General features: G+C 46.4%; 1 protein-coding gene across 1 annotated transcript in view; it reads left to right on the top strand.

Moving 5' to 3' along the window:
* Window positions 1-12,766: 12,766 nt before the first annotated feature.
* BIVM (basic, immunoglobulin-like variable motif containing) overlaps window positions 12,767-18,430 on the top strand; it is a 446,759-nt gene continuing 441,095 nt past the window's right edge. Inside the window, exon 1 of the mRNA XM_069637055.1 lies at window positions 12,767-12,845. The gene's annotated coding sequence lies outside the window, so the exon portion shown is untranslated. The remainder of the gene's footprint in view (window positions 12,846-18,430) is intronic.

Raw genomic sequence — 18,430 nt, 5'->3', positions numbered from 1 at the left:
AGGCTCATTGAAAAGGACGGATAAACGTCCTTAACCCCCTGCACAGAGGTACTTAAAAGGAGGGGGAGAGACGCGCGCGAGTGTAAAGCGGCAGTTATTTAAACTAAAAGGCCTGACGGAAACGCGCACCCCTCCCCCCCCCAAGAACGGACACCGCACAAACACAACTGAAACACACGGTAAACCTTATATACGGTACCCCCGTCTATGTGACACTTTTTTTTTTAAATATGCTAATAATTCCCCTAACATCCTTTAAATAAAACAAACTAACCTACCTCACCTCACTCTACCACTAGCCACCAATGACCAACTACCAGGGAAGGCTCGGGAGCAGGCAACAGGACTTCTCAATCTCACGTCCCAACTTTCGCCTGCCTCCTGAACCTTCCCTGACAGCTTAAATACCTGTTGGAGGCGCTCTCCCCCCCCCCCACGGCCAACTCGCTGGCCGTGTGCAGCGTCAACATACACCCCGGGGGGGAACGCTTTGCGTTCCCCCCCTGCGCCCCCCTTTTCAGGACTGATATCATCCGATTGAACCAACTGCCATTAATTCTCAACTGCTTAGTATTAGGCTTATTCATAACTTGAGTGATAGAAGAAGCTATATACTATAAACGCATCATAATTACAAAGAAATTGAGGACACCAAATTAAGTTGAGCCACACCACTCAAGTTTTCCAATATCAATACATCAAATTCCCTTCTACCCAATTGACCCTCCTTGTCTCACTTTGTGATCCATGTTTACTTACATGATCAGCAAAAAAGATACTTGGCAACATTACGGCAGACAAATACATAACTCAATACAAAATGTAACCCAAACGAGAATATGATCAAGAATAATATGTTGCGCTGATAGCTAGCATATCCCTGTAGTCAGCCCATTGATCTGGATAAACAGTGCACCACCCAGTTCTTCCACGTGATCATTCTCTCCCTTATTAGAACAGCTCTTTGGAAAAACAGATTCTGGGATATTTTACATGTTTGGGAATTGAAAGATATGTCCCCAGCATGACAGAGCCTCTCTTAAGGTTTATAGGAAATGGCTGGACCATTGTCTTCTTGGAGCATTTGTGTTGCTGTCCTAACTACTAACGATCATACATTCCTTATAACCACCTTCCAATACGTTATGTTTCTAGGGAATAATTCGGGTGAATTTTTGTAAATGAGTCCAGGGGCGTTGCTAGGGGGGGGCTAAGGGGGCTATAGCCCCCCGATCTTTTGGTTGTAGCCCCGGATAGAATCTCAGGAGCTACAGCCAAAACACTAGCTAGCCCCCAGTCCCAACAGTTCTGACAGCAGCTTAGCCCCGGGTCTTTTCCAGACCTAGCAACTCCCCTGAATGAGTCCATAACAAATAACAAGTATTTGTATTTGTTAACTGCTGTAATCCACGTATATACATCCAAATGGCACTGTTGCCCTCGGGAGAATATTTTGACTTACTTGTTTGATCCACTGTTGTCCACAAACATGTTGAGCTATTAGTTACATAATTCTTTATATGGTTTCTCAGCTCTGGCTACTAATATCAGTCCAACAACAGAGGAGCTGTTGACAATATCCCAAGGTGGGAAGCAGCTAAACTTGTATGTGTAGCAGATATCACTTTTAATCTGTCCTGCTTATTTAGAAGTAACCTTTGAGCAGAGCACAACCAAGCATGTCAATCCTGCCACCACAGATCTTGTAGCCTGTGTCCTAGCAGACAAGTCTGCCTGACCATTTTCAGCAATGTGCACACAATCTGTGATGTGTGCCCTAGTGTATGTAACCCACAAAATGTGGGGGTTACCTCTTTGATGTTGCAAACCTTTTGTCAAAGTCACTTCGATACTATTGATTTCCCTGTGTAATTTTAAAAATCATCTAATGCACACTTTTGCCAGTCCAAGCTATATCCTCGGACGACATATTCTGAAACAGATACATTAAGTGAGTGCCTGTGTGGAACAACTTGGTGAACTGTGAGTAGAAGACCATGTAACGCTGCTGCTTCTGCTGATGTGTCTTCTAAAATCTATTAGCACACATGAAAGTGAAGGTGCATGGCTGCAGAGAGGGTGTGGAGCACAGTTGGGAGCAACAAAGGTATTCCTAACGTAGATAGAGGTTTAGGTAGGCCCAGGTATAGGGCACGGGTGATATTGTGAAGCATTAGTGTAATATAATGTATAACAATGACGATGTAGACACAGGGCCATAGTGCGGGAAATACTGAAGTATCCCCATATTGGAAATGAGGCCTAGTCGGAAGTGGTGTTGTAAGTGGTCTGCAGTGCCTGAGGACTCGACATTTCCATTGATTTGGAGGCAGAGCTTTTGGGCAAGAGCCCTGCGTCTACACCATAAAACACCATTCCGGGCACGGAACGTGGCGCGGAAGTGGTGCTGTAAGTGGTCTGTGGGGAGGGGGGGAGGGTGGGAGGGTGTAGTAAGCAGCTGGGAGCTGCGAGCCGAAGGGCAAGGAACAGGCAGTGAGTATTAATTGAGGCACTATTATAAAACAATACAACATGGCGTTTTTAGCGCATGGTCTGGATCAAAACTCTATAATCACCAGCCATTAACACAAACCCCATCCCCGTTGAGTACACCTTGCATCGCAAAGCTCCCCAAGGAGGCAGTTCAATAAATATCCTCCAACAACCTACAAGCCTTAGCCACGTGAGGGGAACTAGTGCACCGAGACTTGTGATAGAGAGCAGAGCAAGGAGAGCTGTCAGAAGACCTGAGCAGCGTACGCCCACGTAGTAAACACAGTAATTTTCTGGAGAGAGGAGTAAGCAGCGGAAATGTCAACACAACTGGGTCTTAGCAGCCAGTCAAATATGCTGCAGGAAGGCTCCTTTACTGGGGGGCACCAATGGGACTCCATTGTTGAGGAGGGCCCACAAGAGGAAAGAAATAATAGCTACATCTCTGAAGAGGACCTGGCTGCAGCAATTGAGCGGAGTCTATGGGAAACCAACAATCTGGACAAAAAAACGACAAACCAAAGGCTGACAGGTCGAATTCAGAGGAGGAAAGACATGTGAGTAGTAGAGGCCTTGACAGCTTCCCCTGCCATAGCCTGGAAAATCGCAGACTTTTACCCTAACCAGCATGCAAGCACAGAACATAGACCAATGGCTAGGGCGAGAGAAACAGCATACACGGACAGCTCCCAAATACAGGATATCAGCATGACAGCATTCATGGACATAATGGATCCACTGAAAATAAAGGTGTGATAAACATTAATGGAAGTGGGGACAGCCTGATGCACCAAACATGCAACGCATCAGTGAGGGGTTCACCTACAGAATTGATAGATTACATCGAAAGAGGAGGAAGCGGGTATGCAGGGGTTATTGTACCACAACCTGTGTGAAGCTGATGAATATATCAGGTTAACATCAGTTTCGGCACTGAACTCAATATAACAACATATGGACGGAAGTTAAATCGCACTCCCTAACCCTGAGCGAAATGAAGTTGAACTTGGTCATACTAACAGACATAGTGCAGGCGAGAGGTGAACAGGAGAGTCAAGTCAAACACAGCAATGTGGATGAACCACGGCTGGAAGGAGCAGAGGGTGGGTGTAGAATTGAACCAAAAGGCCAAGCCCCTCACGAAGCCCACGGAACCCAGCCAGTGGTAAGAGGATCCATTCTAGTAGACAATGGCATTCTGGAAACATGGTTAGGCCTGCAATGCGAAATGCAACCAGAGACCAGTGGAGTCAATATTTGCTGGGACCAGAACCAAGCAGCAAGATGAATGAAACAGGGGTCGAAGACTCAACTGCAAACCCTGAAAAAGAACCCCTTTTACCTAAGGGAAAGGAAAATGGAAAGTATGCCAAGAGATTAAAGAGCAAGGGCAAGAAAGGTCCATCGGCTTAATACCGGAAATTTCTGAGGAACCTCACGAAAATGGAAGCCCTCAATCACCCCCAATGCCTAAAAAAAGAAAGTAACTAAAGCATCGATGATGAATCAAGTTGAGAAAGAGCAAAGAAAATTGCCTAAAGATGCGAGAGTGCTGTACAATGATCAAGACGTAGAAGAAATTGAGAGGGTGGACAGGTAGGAACATCTATAAAGGGAGGTGGCATTGAGGTGGAAATCACCAAAGACATCGGATGCAGCTGCACAAACTACGGACAAGTGAGTTCCTGCCAAAGAGCAAACTGTGTGGGAAACCAGAGGTGTCGTAAAGGTAAAATTTAGTGGTGGTGTTCGCAATGGAGAAGGGACCAGGATGGAGGACGGTAAAGACTGTGTGGTGAAAGAGGGGTGTCAAGAGTAAGAACTAAAGGGCTCCTTGAAAAACGACCAACACTGGGGTAAAAACTCCACGAAGACTGCTGTTAAAAAAAAAGTGTTGCAGTTCCCAGGGGAACAACACGCCTGCATATACAGGGAATAGACTGGACCACTCAGATTCGTATAAAGAGCAATCACCAGGGGGGATGTCCCTTCGGTATACTAAAGAATGCCTGGAACTGTGACAAGGGGGCAAATGTGTCTGCACCAAGTGGGCGAGGGAGGGTGACTCTGTATACAAATTAGGCTCTACATCGGCCCAAGGAAAAGACTAACACAAACTTTCTCCAACTAGTTTACTAGGGCGGGAAAGGAACCGCCTAAATGTGTTAGCAATCTTCAATGAGGTAATGAGGTTGGTAGACATATCCTCGAGGGATATTGATAGGGTGTCATTCCCTGACAGGTCAAACAACTGTGCATGCATGCTACACTTTGAATCCTGATTGGTAAGAGACCTTGTACTGTCTGAAGGAGGAGACCTGGCCAGTATGGGGTTTCGAGTTGAGGGAGTGGAGAACGGGATGGCAAAGAAGGTGTTGTGGGGGTGGGGGGGGTCAGGGAACCTATGAGTGGTGGTTAAGGTGGGGAGGGGGGGTAATAGAATTAAATGAAGGAGGCAGAGAGGAAAGGGATTTGGCAAAGCACAGATCAGAAGTAACGTCTGTACTATACGTTAAGGGGTGTTTTGGAGGAAGAGGTGAAGGTGCGTGTCCACAACAAAAAGTTACCTATGCTTGACCTCTTGGTATTCCAGAGGTAATGCCCATCTATTTAATAACCAGAGGGCATTAGACCAATTGAGACAGCGCTGTCTTATTCTACTGCAGGAAAACTGGCTTACAACCTCAATGACATTGGATGGTTACAAGGTCTTCCACCAAAAAGCAAGGTGGAGCAAGGGGGGATACAATATGGGGGGGTCTGTTACTAGCAATAAAATCAGGACAGGGTTTGAGAGCTAAGCAAGTGCCCGATATGCCTTTTGGAGCGATGGGTTTGAAAGTACGGGAAGCGATGGAGAAAATCCTATTCTAATACTTAATGTATACTGGCATAGGGGAATTTCGGAGTTACATACCTTCTGAAGTTACTCAGGTAATAGCAGATGGGCAAATTTCAAATCAGAGGGAATATCATTTTGGCGGGGGACTTAAATACAAACTGTCAAATGTTAGTGCCCGATGGTGAGGAATGGGAAACAACTACAGACATGATACCTAGCGACCATAAAAGTTAGACAGGAAGGAAATGGTTGGTTGCATTGGACGCAGTTGGTTGGAGAAAAGTAAATGGAAATGTACAAGGAGATTGGGGGCAAGGCATACCTGGCATAGGGGTGCAAGTGAGTCAACACAACTATGTCTTTGTGAACGCAGACCAGTTCCGCTTATGTGAAGGGATGGAAATATCGAAAATATTTTGAGTGATTACTATGTTGAGGGTGAAGTTCAATGTGTCTGCATGTAAGATTGAGGAAAGCGAATGTGACCACAAATGTGGCAGGAAATAGATTGCAGTGGACGCCTTCCTTATTGGCTAAATTAAATTATAATATAACATCATTGGTCAAGGAGAATTTGTATGATTGGAAACAGAAGGCTTTCCACGTCAATAACTTTGACCAAATCATTGAAGAAATATTAGCCTAAACCGTAGGAAGGGTAGGGAAAGGTGGGGGGCAAGAACGAATAAAACACATGAACACCAAAACAATAAGGAGATAGCACGAAAAAAGTTGGAAAGGAGACAGAAATGATGGGAAATAAAACAATCAAATAATACAGGGGCCTGGAGGGTTGACGGGGGGGGGGAAAGCCATACAACAAGCATATACAAGCATTTGCAAGTGTAATAGGGCAAACCTGTTACAAAAGGATTCAGAATGGATGCTGGGCATCTTGATTGGGAAGGCTTTGAGGGCTTTCTGGGAAGTAGCCAATGCAAAAGAAGGTGCCACTAGAGTTGCCCCATTGAACGCTGTACCTGAGGAAAGCTGGTGGGAGTACTTTGGTACTTTATACACCAAGCTGGGGGCCACTGAGGAGGGTGAAGAGGGGTCTAACGAGGGGGTAAAGTCTGGAAAGGTAAGCACAATCGAACACAAATAGATAAAAGACCTGATTTTGAAGAGTAAGCTTTGCAGGGCCCCAGGCTCGAATGGTTTAACAAATATGGTACTGAAATCTAACCCATAAAATTGGGCAGTCATGTTGACTAACTTTTTAATGATGTATTAGAGACAGGGCTTGTTCCGGAATCATGGAACACAGGATTAGTGGTGTCCATATTAAAAAAAGGTGACCACGAAATCCTAGGAACTACAGGCCAATTACATTATTGGATGTAGACAGTAAGATTTTTGCGGCGCATATACGGAAACATCTACAGGAGTGGGCACAAAAGTGGGAAGGCCTTCTAAACTTCAAACGGGCTTCATAAAAGGCTGCTCAATGAGCCTGAATGGGCTATTGGCGAGAGAAATCCAAGAGGGCTTTTGGTTAGGAAAAATGGGCTGCACGTTAGGAGTTCAGTGGACCTCTCGGCTGCCTTTGAACGCGTGGATCGGAGCATGCTGTGGGGAAAGCTAAAGATGGGGCTTGCCAGGGGCTCTCCTGAACCTCGTAATGCAGCATCAGGAGAACACCTGGATACAAGTCAGACTACACCAGGAGGGACACCTGTTCAGGACGATAAAAACATAAGTTGGTCTGAGGCAGGGGTGTGTCTTTGCCCCCTGGTTATAGAACATGTACGTGTCTGGCGTAGGTGAGTTCATGACAGGTAGAGGATTGGCATCCCTGTGTCTGGGTAAATTAAAAATACCCCACCTAATATATGCCGATGATTTCTTATTCTTTGATAAGACCATGATCGGCCTCCAGCGTCTACAATTCTCAAATAAGAGAAGGGCAAGTGAGTTTAAGCAGAGAATGGGAAAATGAATAATCCAAAGAGCTAAGAGCGTTACGTATCTGGGCTTCCCAATTGCTGCGACTAAAGGCAATGGAAATGTGTCTCTTGTTTTAAAACAAAAGGCTGTAGCTCTCTTAAACCAACTGCGAAGAGTGGACAGTAAGGTTGGGCGATTTTTTATAAAACCTGCGGTTATGTACTTTGAAGGTAAGTTAGCACCTAAATTAACCTACAGCATGGAATTATGTGGGAATGACTCATGCAATTAGATAAGATGGAAGCTATGCTGTGGAAATGATGAAGGTCCCAAACTGCGTACCACTGACTGCATGTCATTTTGAGCTGTGCCTCTGTCCCTGAAAGTAAGAGTACAGAGGAAAATATTAACATACACTTCAAGGTGCTAACTGGACCCGAGGGATCCTTGTACAGGGATCTCGACGAGTACAGAGAATGGCTGGTCCAGTCGGATAACACTTCAAGCTTCCTAAGGAAACTATTTAAATATTGAAAAAAGCTACTTGAAGTAGTTAGCCTGTACATAGAGACATTGAAAACTAATCCCACAAAAGTTTTTAAAAAAGCCCTGTACGATCTTGATTGGGAACTACACTTTCATACTTACCGAGTCACTGATAGACTTGTTGCACGAACATAAATCAAGAGAAGTGACTCCTTACATGTTGCAGTTTCCAAATAAAATATACAGACGAAGTAGTGATGCGTTTAAGAGGGAACCTTCTTTATACTAGGGAGGTGGCTGATGAAACAAGCTGTAGGTTCTGTAAAATTGCTGAAGGATGTGAAAACACGAGGCATTTGTTAATGGAATGTGAAGCCCTGTCGAGTAGAAGAGCAAGGTGTTTTGGTAAATGGCAGAATACAACACGGGTGAATGTAGATTAACTTTGGAAAAAATGCCTGTCCCCACAGACAACTGCTATGACAATTGTGGTCACAGGTTTTTTTAAAGCCCTGCACCTGGAAGGAGAACGTAAAGGACCTTACATCACGCAGCTGCTAAAACATATGGCTGAATGTTATATACAAAATGGCGGAAGTGATGAATTGTGTTTTAACATATGAATAGTAGTGATGAATTGATGTTTTAATTCTTTTTTGTAAAGCTTCACAGTTTGTTTGCTTGTAATTGTTCTTTTTCTATTGAACCATATACAAATAAAAAAATGAGGCCTAGGCGTTGGGTGCGTTTTAACTTTGGTGTAAATTGTACATAGACTTCAACTTCTGTATATAGTATATAAGTGCAGCATCTTTTAAAGTACAACAGGCTGCATGCTCCAGGTCATGGTAAGATATCTATCCAGTTGCCCAGGCAGCCTGTAATGTTCTTGTGGTTGCTTAGGTAATGGCATCCTGGCCCAGAGTTCTATCCAAGGAGATAAAGGACTGACTCCATGGAGCTTCAGGCAGTTGCCAGTATCTCTACTGCAGGAGGGCCTCATAATACATGTAACTTTAATAAAAGTGTTAGACTTGGCTTCTTGTGGACTTAATTTTGTATTTCCTATTGGAGGTGTAATATTGTAGCATAAGGAGTTTGAATATTTTTCCCTTCCTCAAGCCCCAGGAGTGATGCTGAGAATAGCAGCATTCTTTAATCGTATCAAGCTGTAGGACTGTGGAACAAGATTGGAATGTGAATGGCAGAGTGAGGGAAGGGCTGCATCCGTACAGAAAGACAAATCCATGGGAGCCAAGTTCGAGGTCTAAAGCTACCAAAATGCTTGGTGTAGATTTAGTGCACTACGCCCCTGGAAAAATGGCCATTCTATTTCAACTGCCAGGCGGCTGGAAAATAGAGTACATAAATCCATCAGAATTGGGCTGATTAATGTGGTCCTCGAGAGAGCAAGGAGGTGTACCGCAGGTGGGCAACTGATAAGGGGGGGAGGGGCAGAACATCCCATGATTTGTGATACGAAGAGCAAGAGGTGATGCCAACAAATATAGTCCAAAGCTGTGTAGGCATGACTGGGGTGCCTCCATGTCTGATATCAAAAGAAGCACACTTATTTCAAAAGGCCAATTTGACCTGGGAGTTGTCAATGGGAGTTGTCCACTGAGCTCATGCTAACGACTAAGTGCACAACATGTGACAAGGCCGATGGGGCAGGCAACATTGCAGGTAATTTGCCAATCCAGTGGCTGGAAACCGAGATGACGGAATAGGGCAATCACTTATTAAAGGGTAGGGGTAGATTAGGATGTGGCCAATTGGTCAAGGACTATAGGGAAATGGAAGTATGAATATAGGTGGTAGCCAATGAGGGTGGGGGAATAACACTGTAAATTGTTCCCGTCATGAGTGATGATTTCTTTCCTTAAAAACCTTGTACTTGCTTTGAACTAACGTAGAGAGCTCCGTAGCAGTTTGCTTCTACAAACCTTCCGATACCTTTTAGTATACAAAATAAATCTGAGCTTATTTCACTAGAGGAGTGTTTTTATTGCCTGGAGGTATTGCCTTACATATTTGGTTACCCCAACGTGATCCCAGACCCTCCATGGTGACAGGATTCCTGACTGCACATCTGGATGGGCCAAGCCCACCTGCAGTGACCAATACCCTGTGCACAAACTGTCTGCTCTTTGCAGCATTTCTGTCTGCTCTTTGGAGCAGGGCACTGCTCCTGGATTGTGCATGCCTTTGATGGGACCCCATGACTGAGGAACTCGGGAGAGTACGAAGATGTAAATGCACCTTTGCAGGAGACAACAATAAGGGGAAGGGGTGTGAGAGTGTTGAGGAGTGAGTGAGTGTGTAGTGGAGAGACCACATAGCATTATATATATATATACACGTTTTTAATTATGTGAGGTAAAAGGATAAGAGAGTAATGGGATCCTCTTTAAGCATCACTGCAGAACTAAGGAGAAAAAGAGGAATAAGGGCCGAGGCCCAGTATAAAGAGGGTTTGGGATCCCTGTGCCTGATATAAAGGGGGTCGTGAGGATGAATAGTAGGTTTTTTGTGCGTTTCTATTGTTTTTACTGTGGTGGAATAGACCGTGGCGGGATCCAGCTCTGTTGTATATATAATTTTGTGGAATGACTATAATGTGCATATGGTTAGTGTGAGAGTGTGTAGATTATAGTAGGGGAGGGAAATGAGGTGTGTGAAGAGTGACAAGTGGGGAAGGGGGAACAAAAAAGGAAAGGGGTGGGAAAGATGTGTTATGGCACTGCTGGATCAGAGCCAGGGTTAATTAAAGGCATTAGGAGCGAGTAAGGGAAACCAACATGGAGCCGTCGCCTCCATTGGAGTATATGTGCACGGCTCTCCGTTTGTCATCCGGCACAGGAGGGCTTGGCAGGCCCGGAGGCATCCAAGCCTGTGTGAACCTGTGCAGCAGTACAGAAATGTAAGCAAACATGCGGCTGTGGTAAAAATGGGATCGACATGGGGGTTAATTTCCAACTGGGTGAGTTCATTTGTGTTCAAACAGTGAAAGCCGTGTTGCGCAGATAAGGGTGAAGAAAGATGGCCTATACAGAGTATAGTTTTGTAGAAAAGCAGTGAATGCCGCAAAAAGCCACTGCCATTTGGGAGGTGGAAAACATGCAAGTACATTTACCAAACAATATATCCAACATGCTGGCAGACGAATTTGCAGAAAACATCTGCCCTGAAACAGGGGCATAACAAAACCTACATTTCTGGGGGCAGAGTGGGGCTAGGTGGTGATGGAGAGGCCACTTCAGAAAATAGGCGGGGCAAACTTGGAGGTTCCACCCCCACAACCCCCATGACCTGGTGTGGGGACCAATTATCAAATAGTATATTTTACAACGCAATATGCAGAGAGGCGATGAAAGTCTTTCTTGAAAGTAGCAGCTTTAAAGTTTTACTGCATTTGTTCAAGTACGTTTTTCTGAACAAACACAGTAAAACTTTAACACCGCCAGCTTCGGGGAAAAGGCTTCCCTCACCTCTCTGCCTAAAAAGAAGCAAGTGCACACATCCAGGGGTGCACCTAGTCTAAAATGTAGGCAGTGTCTAACCCTTCAAATTTTGGAAGAGGCTAGAACTTCAGAGATGGTGGAGGAGTGGAAAACTTACTGGTGTAGTGGCATCTAACTTCATTACTCATTGTAATGAGACTATTCTAGTGCAGGATCAATGTTACAATCGGTTAACTCTCTCCTTTAAGTCTGAAAACACCCACTTCTTGCAGATCCCGAAGGTCCTAGAAAGTGTGAAAATTGCAGATGGTGTGCAATGAAAGACTCCATATCATAGCATAACAGGACAGAGTGTGGGGCAATACTGTGGACGGCCCAAGCAACTTCAGTGGCTGGGAGCAACAGGGAAGAAAATGTAATGTTGGTTCTACCACAGTTAGTCCGCTATAATAGAATCTCTGGTGCACTGACTTGCTGGTGAGACTATGTCTGCGTTTATAATCAAGTGTTACAGACTGGTGGAGGGCCAGTGCAGCAAGAATGCCATTCTATGTGACAGATTTGGAGCCACTAGCAGAGGAGCACCAGGGTTCACCAATGTGTCCCTACACTTATTGTAAGCACTCCAATGTTTGCAGTTGAAGTCAAGGTGAGATTACATCATTTGCCCAGGATCACACACTTACGCGCGAAGGAGGGATTTTAATCCACTCTGCACGGCCACCTTCTTCCATGCTTTACTTGGAACAAATATTTAAGTTTGTGGTGTCAAGACCTACAATAACACTGTCATATAGAGTTTACTTGCAAAATACACAAATTGCACAGTAAAGCATCATGACCACATGTAAATCCTTATAGCAGCATGTTGGGCCAAAATAATATCAGTGTACCTTTATTTTCCAAATCCGGAATAGAAAACTATAAGATGCAAAAGGCACATTATCTATGTACCCACTTTATTTTCAGCGATTTAAGACACACAGTAAAATAAGTTGTGCCATAAACTCACTTAGGTTTAGAGATTTGTCACACCTGCAGCGGTTTGTGTATGGGTTTAGGAACATTCAACTGAGGACATCAAAGCAAACTTTACTTTTTCAAACATCAGGCTATTAGACATTATGGGCATGCACACATTTTCAAAGGGTGCTTTATCGCGTTGCTTTAACTGTTACAGATCTGCAAGGTGACTGGTGGTCTCTCAGCTGTAAATTCGCCATCATGCAAAGGCTATGCTGCTGATGACCAAAGAAAGGCTTCAGCCCAGTCAGCTCAATGACGTTGCGCCTGCCCTGAAATTCCCTCGACGTGCGCGGCACGGCCATAAATCACTGCTGTTTGGGGGCGGTGGTAGTCGGGGGTGGGGATAATACTTACCCACCAAGAGAAATCACACAAAGAAGCGCTGCAACCAAAATCAAAATAGTAACAACAAACCCACCTAACTATACCGGGCGCTTAGAAACACTTCCTAGATGTATAAGCGCTTATAAATACAATATAAAGAACGTCATCACGCCTTAAAGGCATTTTAAAAAGTGTCGGCAAACCTTTAAATAAACACACAATGCTATCGGGTCTCATAGGGACTTTAAAGATAAATTGTCAATGAAAGCAACATAAGGCCTCCCTTTACCTAACGCTCATTTTCCGTTTCCAGGCAGCATCAGGTGAGTGCCTGCAATCCAGCTCTTGCAGTGAATTTTCCTTCAGCATCCATTAACTTAGTTCGTTCTCTCCCCGTTGTTGTTATATTGGTAAGAGGGGCCCTCTTGCAACCTCTGGAAATGCACGTTGAAGTAAGAGGCTTCAGCTGAAGCTGCAATTCGTTGTAGTTCTCTGGGAATAACTGCAGGAACAGAGTCTGCTCTAGATCTAACAGACACAGAAACAATACCAAGATGAATATCAGCAGACACTACCTTCTCTAGCTCCAATGGTAAAGGCCCATCACGTCCTCGGGCTGGCGCGAATGAGCAAACACAGTACCTGCTCTGGAGCTAATGACTTCTGATGCAGTACCGTACCTGCTCATCAGCTACATCTAACGATACCTGCCCTGGGGAAAATAATGACAGACACAGTACTGGATCTGTGATACCGATCTGCCCTGCAACTAATGACACAGTACCTGCTAACCCGTTACCTATGACACAATACATGAATGATGGCATGCACAGTATGTACTCTGGGGCTAACTATTCCAGTCACAGTGTCTGCTCTGGAGCGAATGGTATTTAACACAATACCTGCTCTTGAGCAAATCTGGGGTTAATGTGTCCTTTTCCATTCCTAATTCCCCTCTGACACCTCGAACCAAACTTTATGAAATGAACGTACAGCGTAAAGAAGTGATCAGCAGGGATACACCATAGTGCCACGATTTTCAAAACGCGTATGGTGCAACTGATGGGATGCTCATTCACTTCACTTGCGCCAAAAAGCTAGTGAACTGTGCACAAAGGACATTTAAATGGGTGCATCATAGTTGTGCACATTGAGGTGTTCTTTTCCCACCAAATGCACAACTGCGCAAGGTAGAGGATGGAAAAGGGTTTCTGGGCATGTTCAAGTAAATCCCGATTTTCAAAAGAGGTGCAATTTTCAAAGCACAGGAAAACATTTATTTTCCATGTACCTATTTGGAACAGGTGCAGGGGGATATAAAATCATTGGGAAGGTCATTCTGATCCTCTCATGCAATGAGTGAGTGAATGCTGTGTGTGAATAAGCGAGTGAATGTTGAGTCAAAGAGTGTGTGGGTGTGTTTGTGCTGGGCCAGGGATACACTCTGCCCCTCCACCCCTGCAAAAGAGTTGAAGAGCTGACTAAGCGCAGTATCAGTGCCTCTATAAAGGTTTTGTAGATACACGCTGGAAAGGCATCCAGGCCCGGAGCCTTTCCTGATGGCAAGGCAGCTATAGCTGTCCTTGCTTCTTCAGGAGTAATGTCTCCCTCAAGTTCTTCCCATTCTTGAGAAGTGATTTTAGGGAGAGGGCACTGGAACAGGTATTCCCTTTGGGCTCCCTCCTCAGGGGAATATGATGTTTACAGGGATGAATAATATTCTGTGAAGGGAGAAATTATCTCAAGTAGAGCAGTGCTTTCTTGCCCATGCCTTTATTTTAAGAATTGTTCTCTGTGCTTCTTTTTTCCTAATCATCCTCGCTAACAGGCGATCCACCTTATTGGCTTTGACATAATACCTCTTTTGGAGGTTGAGTTATGAACGCTCTGCAGCTCTAGTCTGCAAAATATCTAATTGACCCCTAATCAGCCAATATCCCCTTTGCAGCATACTCCCCGCGTTATTTGACATTTGCGCCATTATTTGTTTAAGTTTAGCTTCCAATTCCTCCTGTAAGAGACCTAGTTGTTTGTCCCTCTGGCACTTCATCGTGATGAGCTACCCCTCAATGTAGCCTTAAACGTGTTCCACACCACCTGGTCCTGTACATCCTCTGTTGCGTTAAGTGCAAAGTAATCCAAGATTTTATTCTTTATGTCCTCACATAGGACTCCATCCTTAAGGATGTGGCTATGGAACTTCCACGGTCATAGGCCTGGTTTGTTCGGGCCCATATTTCAGGAAATTGATAAGGGCGCATGGTCTGATAGGGTGATCACTCCTAGCTCTATTCCTGCGACCCTACCCAATAGTGACCTTGAAATCCAGGAGTAGTCTATCCTTGAGAAGGATCTATGAATGTGGGAATAAAATGTGTACGCCCCCTCAGTTCCCACCAGTCATCTACCAACGACAACGGGGCCATGTGTTTATTCAAGCAGGCAGATGGTGCCACCTGGTTGTGGAACACCCTTGCCCTCCTCTCTTCTCTCGGGTCCCATGCCAGATTAAAGTAGCCTACCAATATTATCTGCCCTTTAGCAAAAGTCGCCAATTTGGTCAGTGCCACCTGCAAGAACCCATCTTTCCCCATATTGGGGGTGTGGATTGCTACCACTGCATATGTGCCCCTCTCCCATTGGAAAGAGGCCACCAGATACCTACCCTCTGTGTTCCCCTCTGTAGCTATGACCTGGAAGCCTGGGATGTCCTGAAATAGCGATTTAACTCCCCCTCCCCCCCTCGGCTTATGCCTGTCTCTTGGAGGGCTACAATTCCTAACTTCCCCCACCCCAAGAACTGTTCCACCTTCCTTCTCTTAACCGGGTAATTAAGCCCCCCTGACGTTTAGGGTGGTCACCCGAAGCACTTCCTTCTATCCCATGGTCGCCTTACCGTGTGACTCGTGATGAGTGGCTGCCGTTTTTGGATCTCCCCCACCCCCCGAAGCCCCCCCTCCCTTCACCCTCCACCCCCCTGGGCGGGCTCAACCAGCCTCTAGCTCCCCCATCTATCATCTCTGGAATTGAGTTCTTGTAACAACCCAGAATAAACCTGTGGGGGTCACCCTAGACCCATGTAGATAAACCAAGACATCCAGTACCACCCACGTCCCCCAGTACCTTTCCCCTAACTACCTCCCCAAGGCAGGCTACAACATTCCTTCCTTAAGGTACCCCCCCCCTTTTCCCACAGCGTGGCACTCCTGTGACGATGGGCGTGTGGGCACCTTCCACTCTTGCCCCCTTAGGCCCTGTTCATTTGAGCCCCTTGTCGAAAACTTTGTCCACTCGCACATTAACCTCTTGAGATGTTCTCTCGCCGGTCTTTGTTCTTGCCTTGGTGACCCTTTGTCCTTCCCTCATACCTTCCTCGCAGGTGGTGACCCGCTGCTGTTTCCCTTCCCATTCGAACAGTCGTCTAAAGGAAAAGGTCCATTTATAGCGTATACTTCACCAGGTTGGTCTGGGCTAGGTCCTGAAATAGCTGAAGTTCCAACCATTGTAGCTGGCCCTCCTGGCAGCTGCCAGCACCTTCTCCTTCTGCTCGTACTCGTGTAAGGCCCCCACTACATCTCTGGGTCTGTCCCCTGGCTCACCCCTCTTTGGCTCCACTCTGTGTATATGGTCCTGCTCTATCCCAGACCAGTCTTTCACCTCCAGCAGGTCCGCGAACACTTGCTGCGCCATCGTGCGTAGATCATTGTCCGCCACCTCCTCAGCAAGGCCCTTTATTCTGAAGTTAGATCTTCTCAAGCGGTTTTCAAGGTCTTCGCTCTGGGTCTCGTAGTTCTGCGTGACCCTTGCTAATTGCTCTACTAGCTTGTCGATCTTCCTTGTGTCCTGCAACCTCTTCTATGGCGCTCTCCACTACTTCGGTTCCCTCCTCAAGTTTTATTATGTCCCCCTTCACCTCTTGCAACAATTGGGACATTTCTGCTCGCATCATGTTCAGCTGCGGTTGAATGGTGTTCGCTATCTTGTCCCCAAAATCCTGAAAGCATTGGCGAAGGACCTCCTGGATGACCACTTAATCTTTTGCAGTGGCTGCCAGCACCCCCAAATCCTCTCCTGCCCCTGACCTCCCCCAGCCGGTACCTCGCTGTCTCTGTACCAGAGTTTCTGCAGATTGCCGTTCTGTGGTTTCTTCACCGACTTGGGGGCAGCTTGCATGTCCTTCCCCTTGTTTTTGGACATAGGGTGTAGGCAGGTCTGATGGGGGAGCCCTGGCCTATTCTCCCTGATATCATGTCACACTCTTTGGACCTATTCTGGCCACTTTTTCAGGCGTAGGAACCTCCTCCCTCCACCGCTTTGTGGGTCCGCCCTTGACTGTGCGGGGGGTTGGAACTCCCCTCTAACTGTGCGCAGGTGAGCCACTGTTTGTCCTTCTCCTCGGGTTTCAAATGACCATCCTCCTGGCGTTAGTGCCAGGATCATTCTGCTCGACCAAATGTCCTTTCCCTTATTCTTCCTTGACCACCACGGATGTAGATGGACTTTTTAGCCCTCTGTTCGGCCTCAGTATTGGCCCCATGCATGGTGCGCCTGTTGCTCCCTTGTCTCCCTTGCTGTGCTTCTAGATGGCAGTGCGCTGGCTAAGGCACTATATGCATCTCCAAAATGTACCTCAATGGGCCTCCAGCCACTCTGGCTATAACATGACAGGGCCTCCCCTGGTCTTCTCTGCAAAGTGCTGGCTTCAAAGCTTGGGCAGGAGAGCCCTCCCGCCTCGCTCTCCCACTCCTCACCGTCACTCTGCTCAAAGCTGGGGATCACTGCTTGCTAATCACTGCATGCACTGGCCAGCCTCTGCCTGCTTGTACCCTTTCCTTGCACCAGGGCGCACGCTGACCTGTGATGTTTCTTCCCCCACGGGGGTGGGGAGAGTCTAGCCCCTCAGGGTTGCCGCCTTCCTGCCTCTTGACTTTCGCTCTGCGGCCCCTCCTGGGCCTCTTGGCCACTCCAGGTGCTCTTCTCCGCTGCGCAGGTCTCCGCAGTGGGCTACGGGTATGGCCCCTCCGGATCTTCCTGATCTCACCGATGAAAGTCCCACCTCGATCTTCTGGCTGGCAGTCGACAACAGGGTAGCCTCCTCTTCACGAATCCAGCCACGGTGGGCCTCCAATACCACAGGCAGCTCCTTCCTGACCGTCTCCTCTGCCGTTTGCTGTCCAATAGCAGCTGCTTTCCACCACCCTGCCTTGCAGCTGCACAGTCTTCAGCCGCCCGGGTCTCCCTGAGTGGTTCTTCTTGCTCACAGTCTGCAAGCGTGTCTCTCAGCTCGGCTTGCACCGTGTGCAGTGCCTCTGCACCTCACACACCACGGAGATGGAAGGCCGCACACCCGCCTCTGCCAAAGTTTCCCAGCGATCCAGGCTGTTGCACCCCACCACCACTGCCTACACTGGTAAATCCCCTTTGGGAAAGGCTCTTTTAATCTATCGTTATTGTCTTTGGCCCTGTGGCAGCGAGCGCTCCACGATCACGCTGCTCTCCCCTCTGCGGCCATCTTGGAATCCCAATCACAATGCACTTTTGAATGGGTATCCATAATAGATGCCAGTACAAAATGCTATTTTCTTTTTTAGAAAGGATGATATGTGCTTTTATGTGGCTGCACTGGCATTTTAGGCACCCAGTCTAGGCAATCTTTGCTGTGGCATGACATTTATTTTTTTACTGGGATTCTATGACAAAACAAGAATGATGAGTGTTATTATGTGTCTAGACTGGCATTTAGGGCAGCCAGTCAAGCCAATTGTTACTGTGGTGTGGCTTTTTTCACTGGGCATCAAGGGTAAAGCAAATATGATAAGCATTATTACACATCTAGACTCACCTACAATGTGCAGCCAGTTTGGACATGTTGTCTTGTTGTGACGAGACATTTTTAAAGGAAAAGCCA

The sequence above is a fragment of the Ambystoma mexicanum genome, chromosome 7p (genome assembly GCF_040938575.1).
Source record: "Ambystoma mexicanum isolate Mex_15411 chromosome 7p, UKY_AmexF1_1, whole genome shotgun sequence".
NCBI classification, from domain to species: Eukaryota; Metazoa; Chordata; class Amphibia; order Caudata; family Ambystomatidae; genus Ambystoma; species Ambystoma mexicanum.
This window is presented reverse-complemented; position numbering and strand designations above follow the sequence as displayed.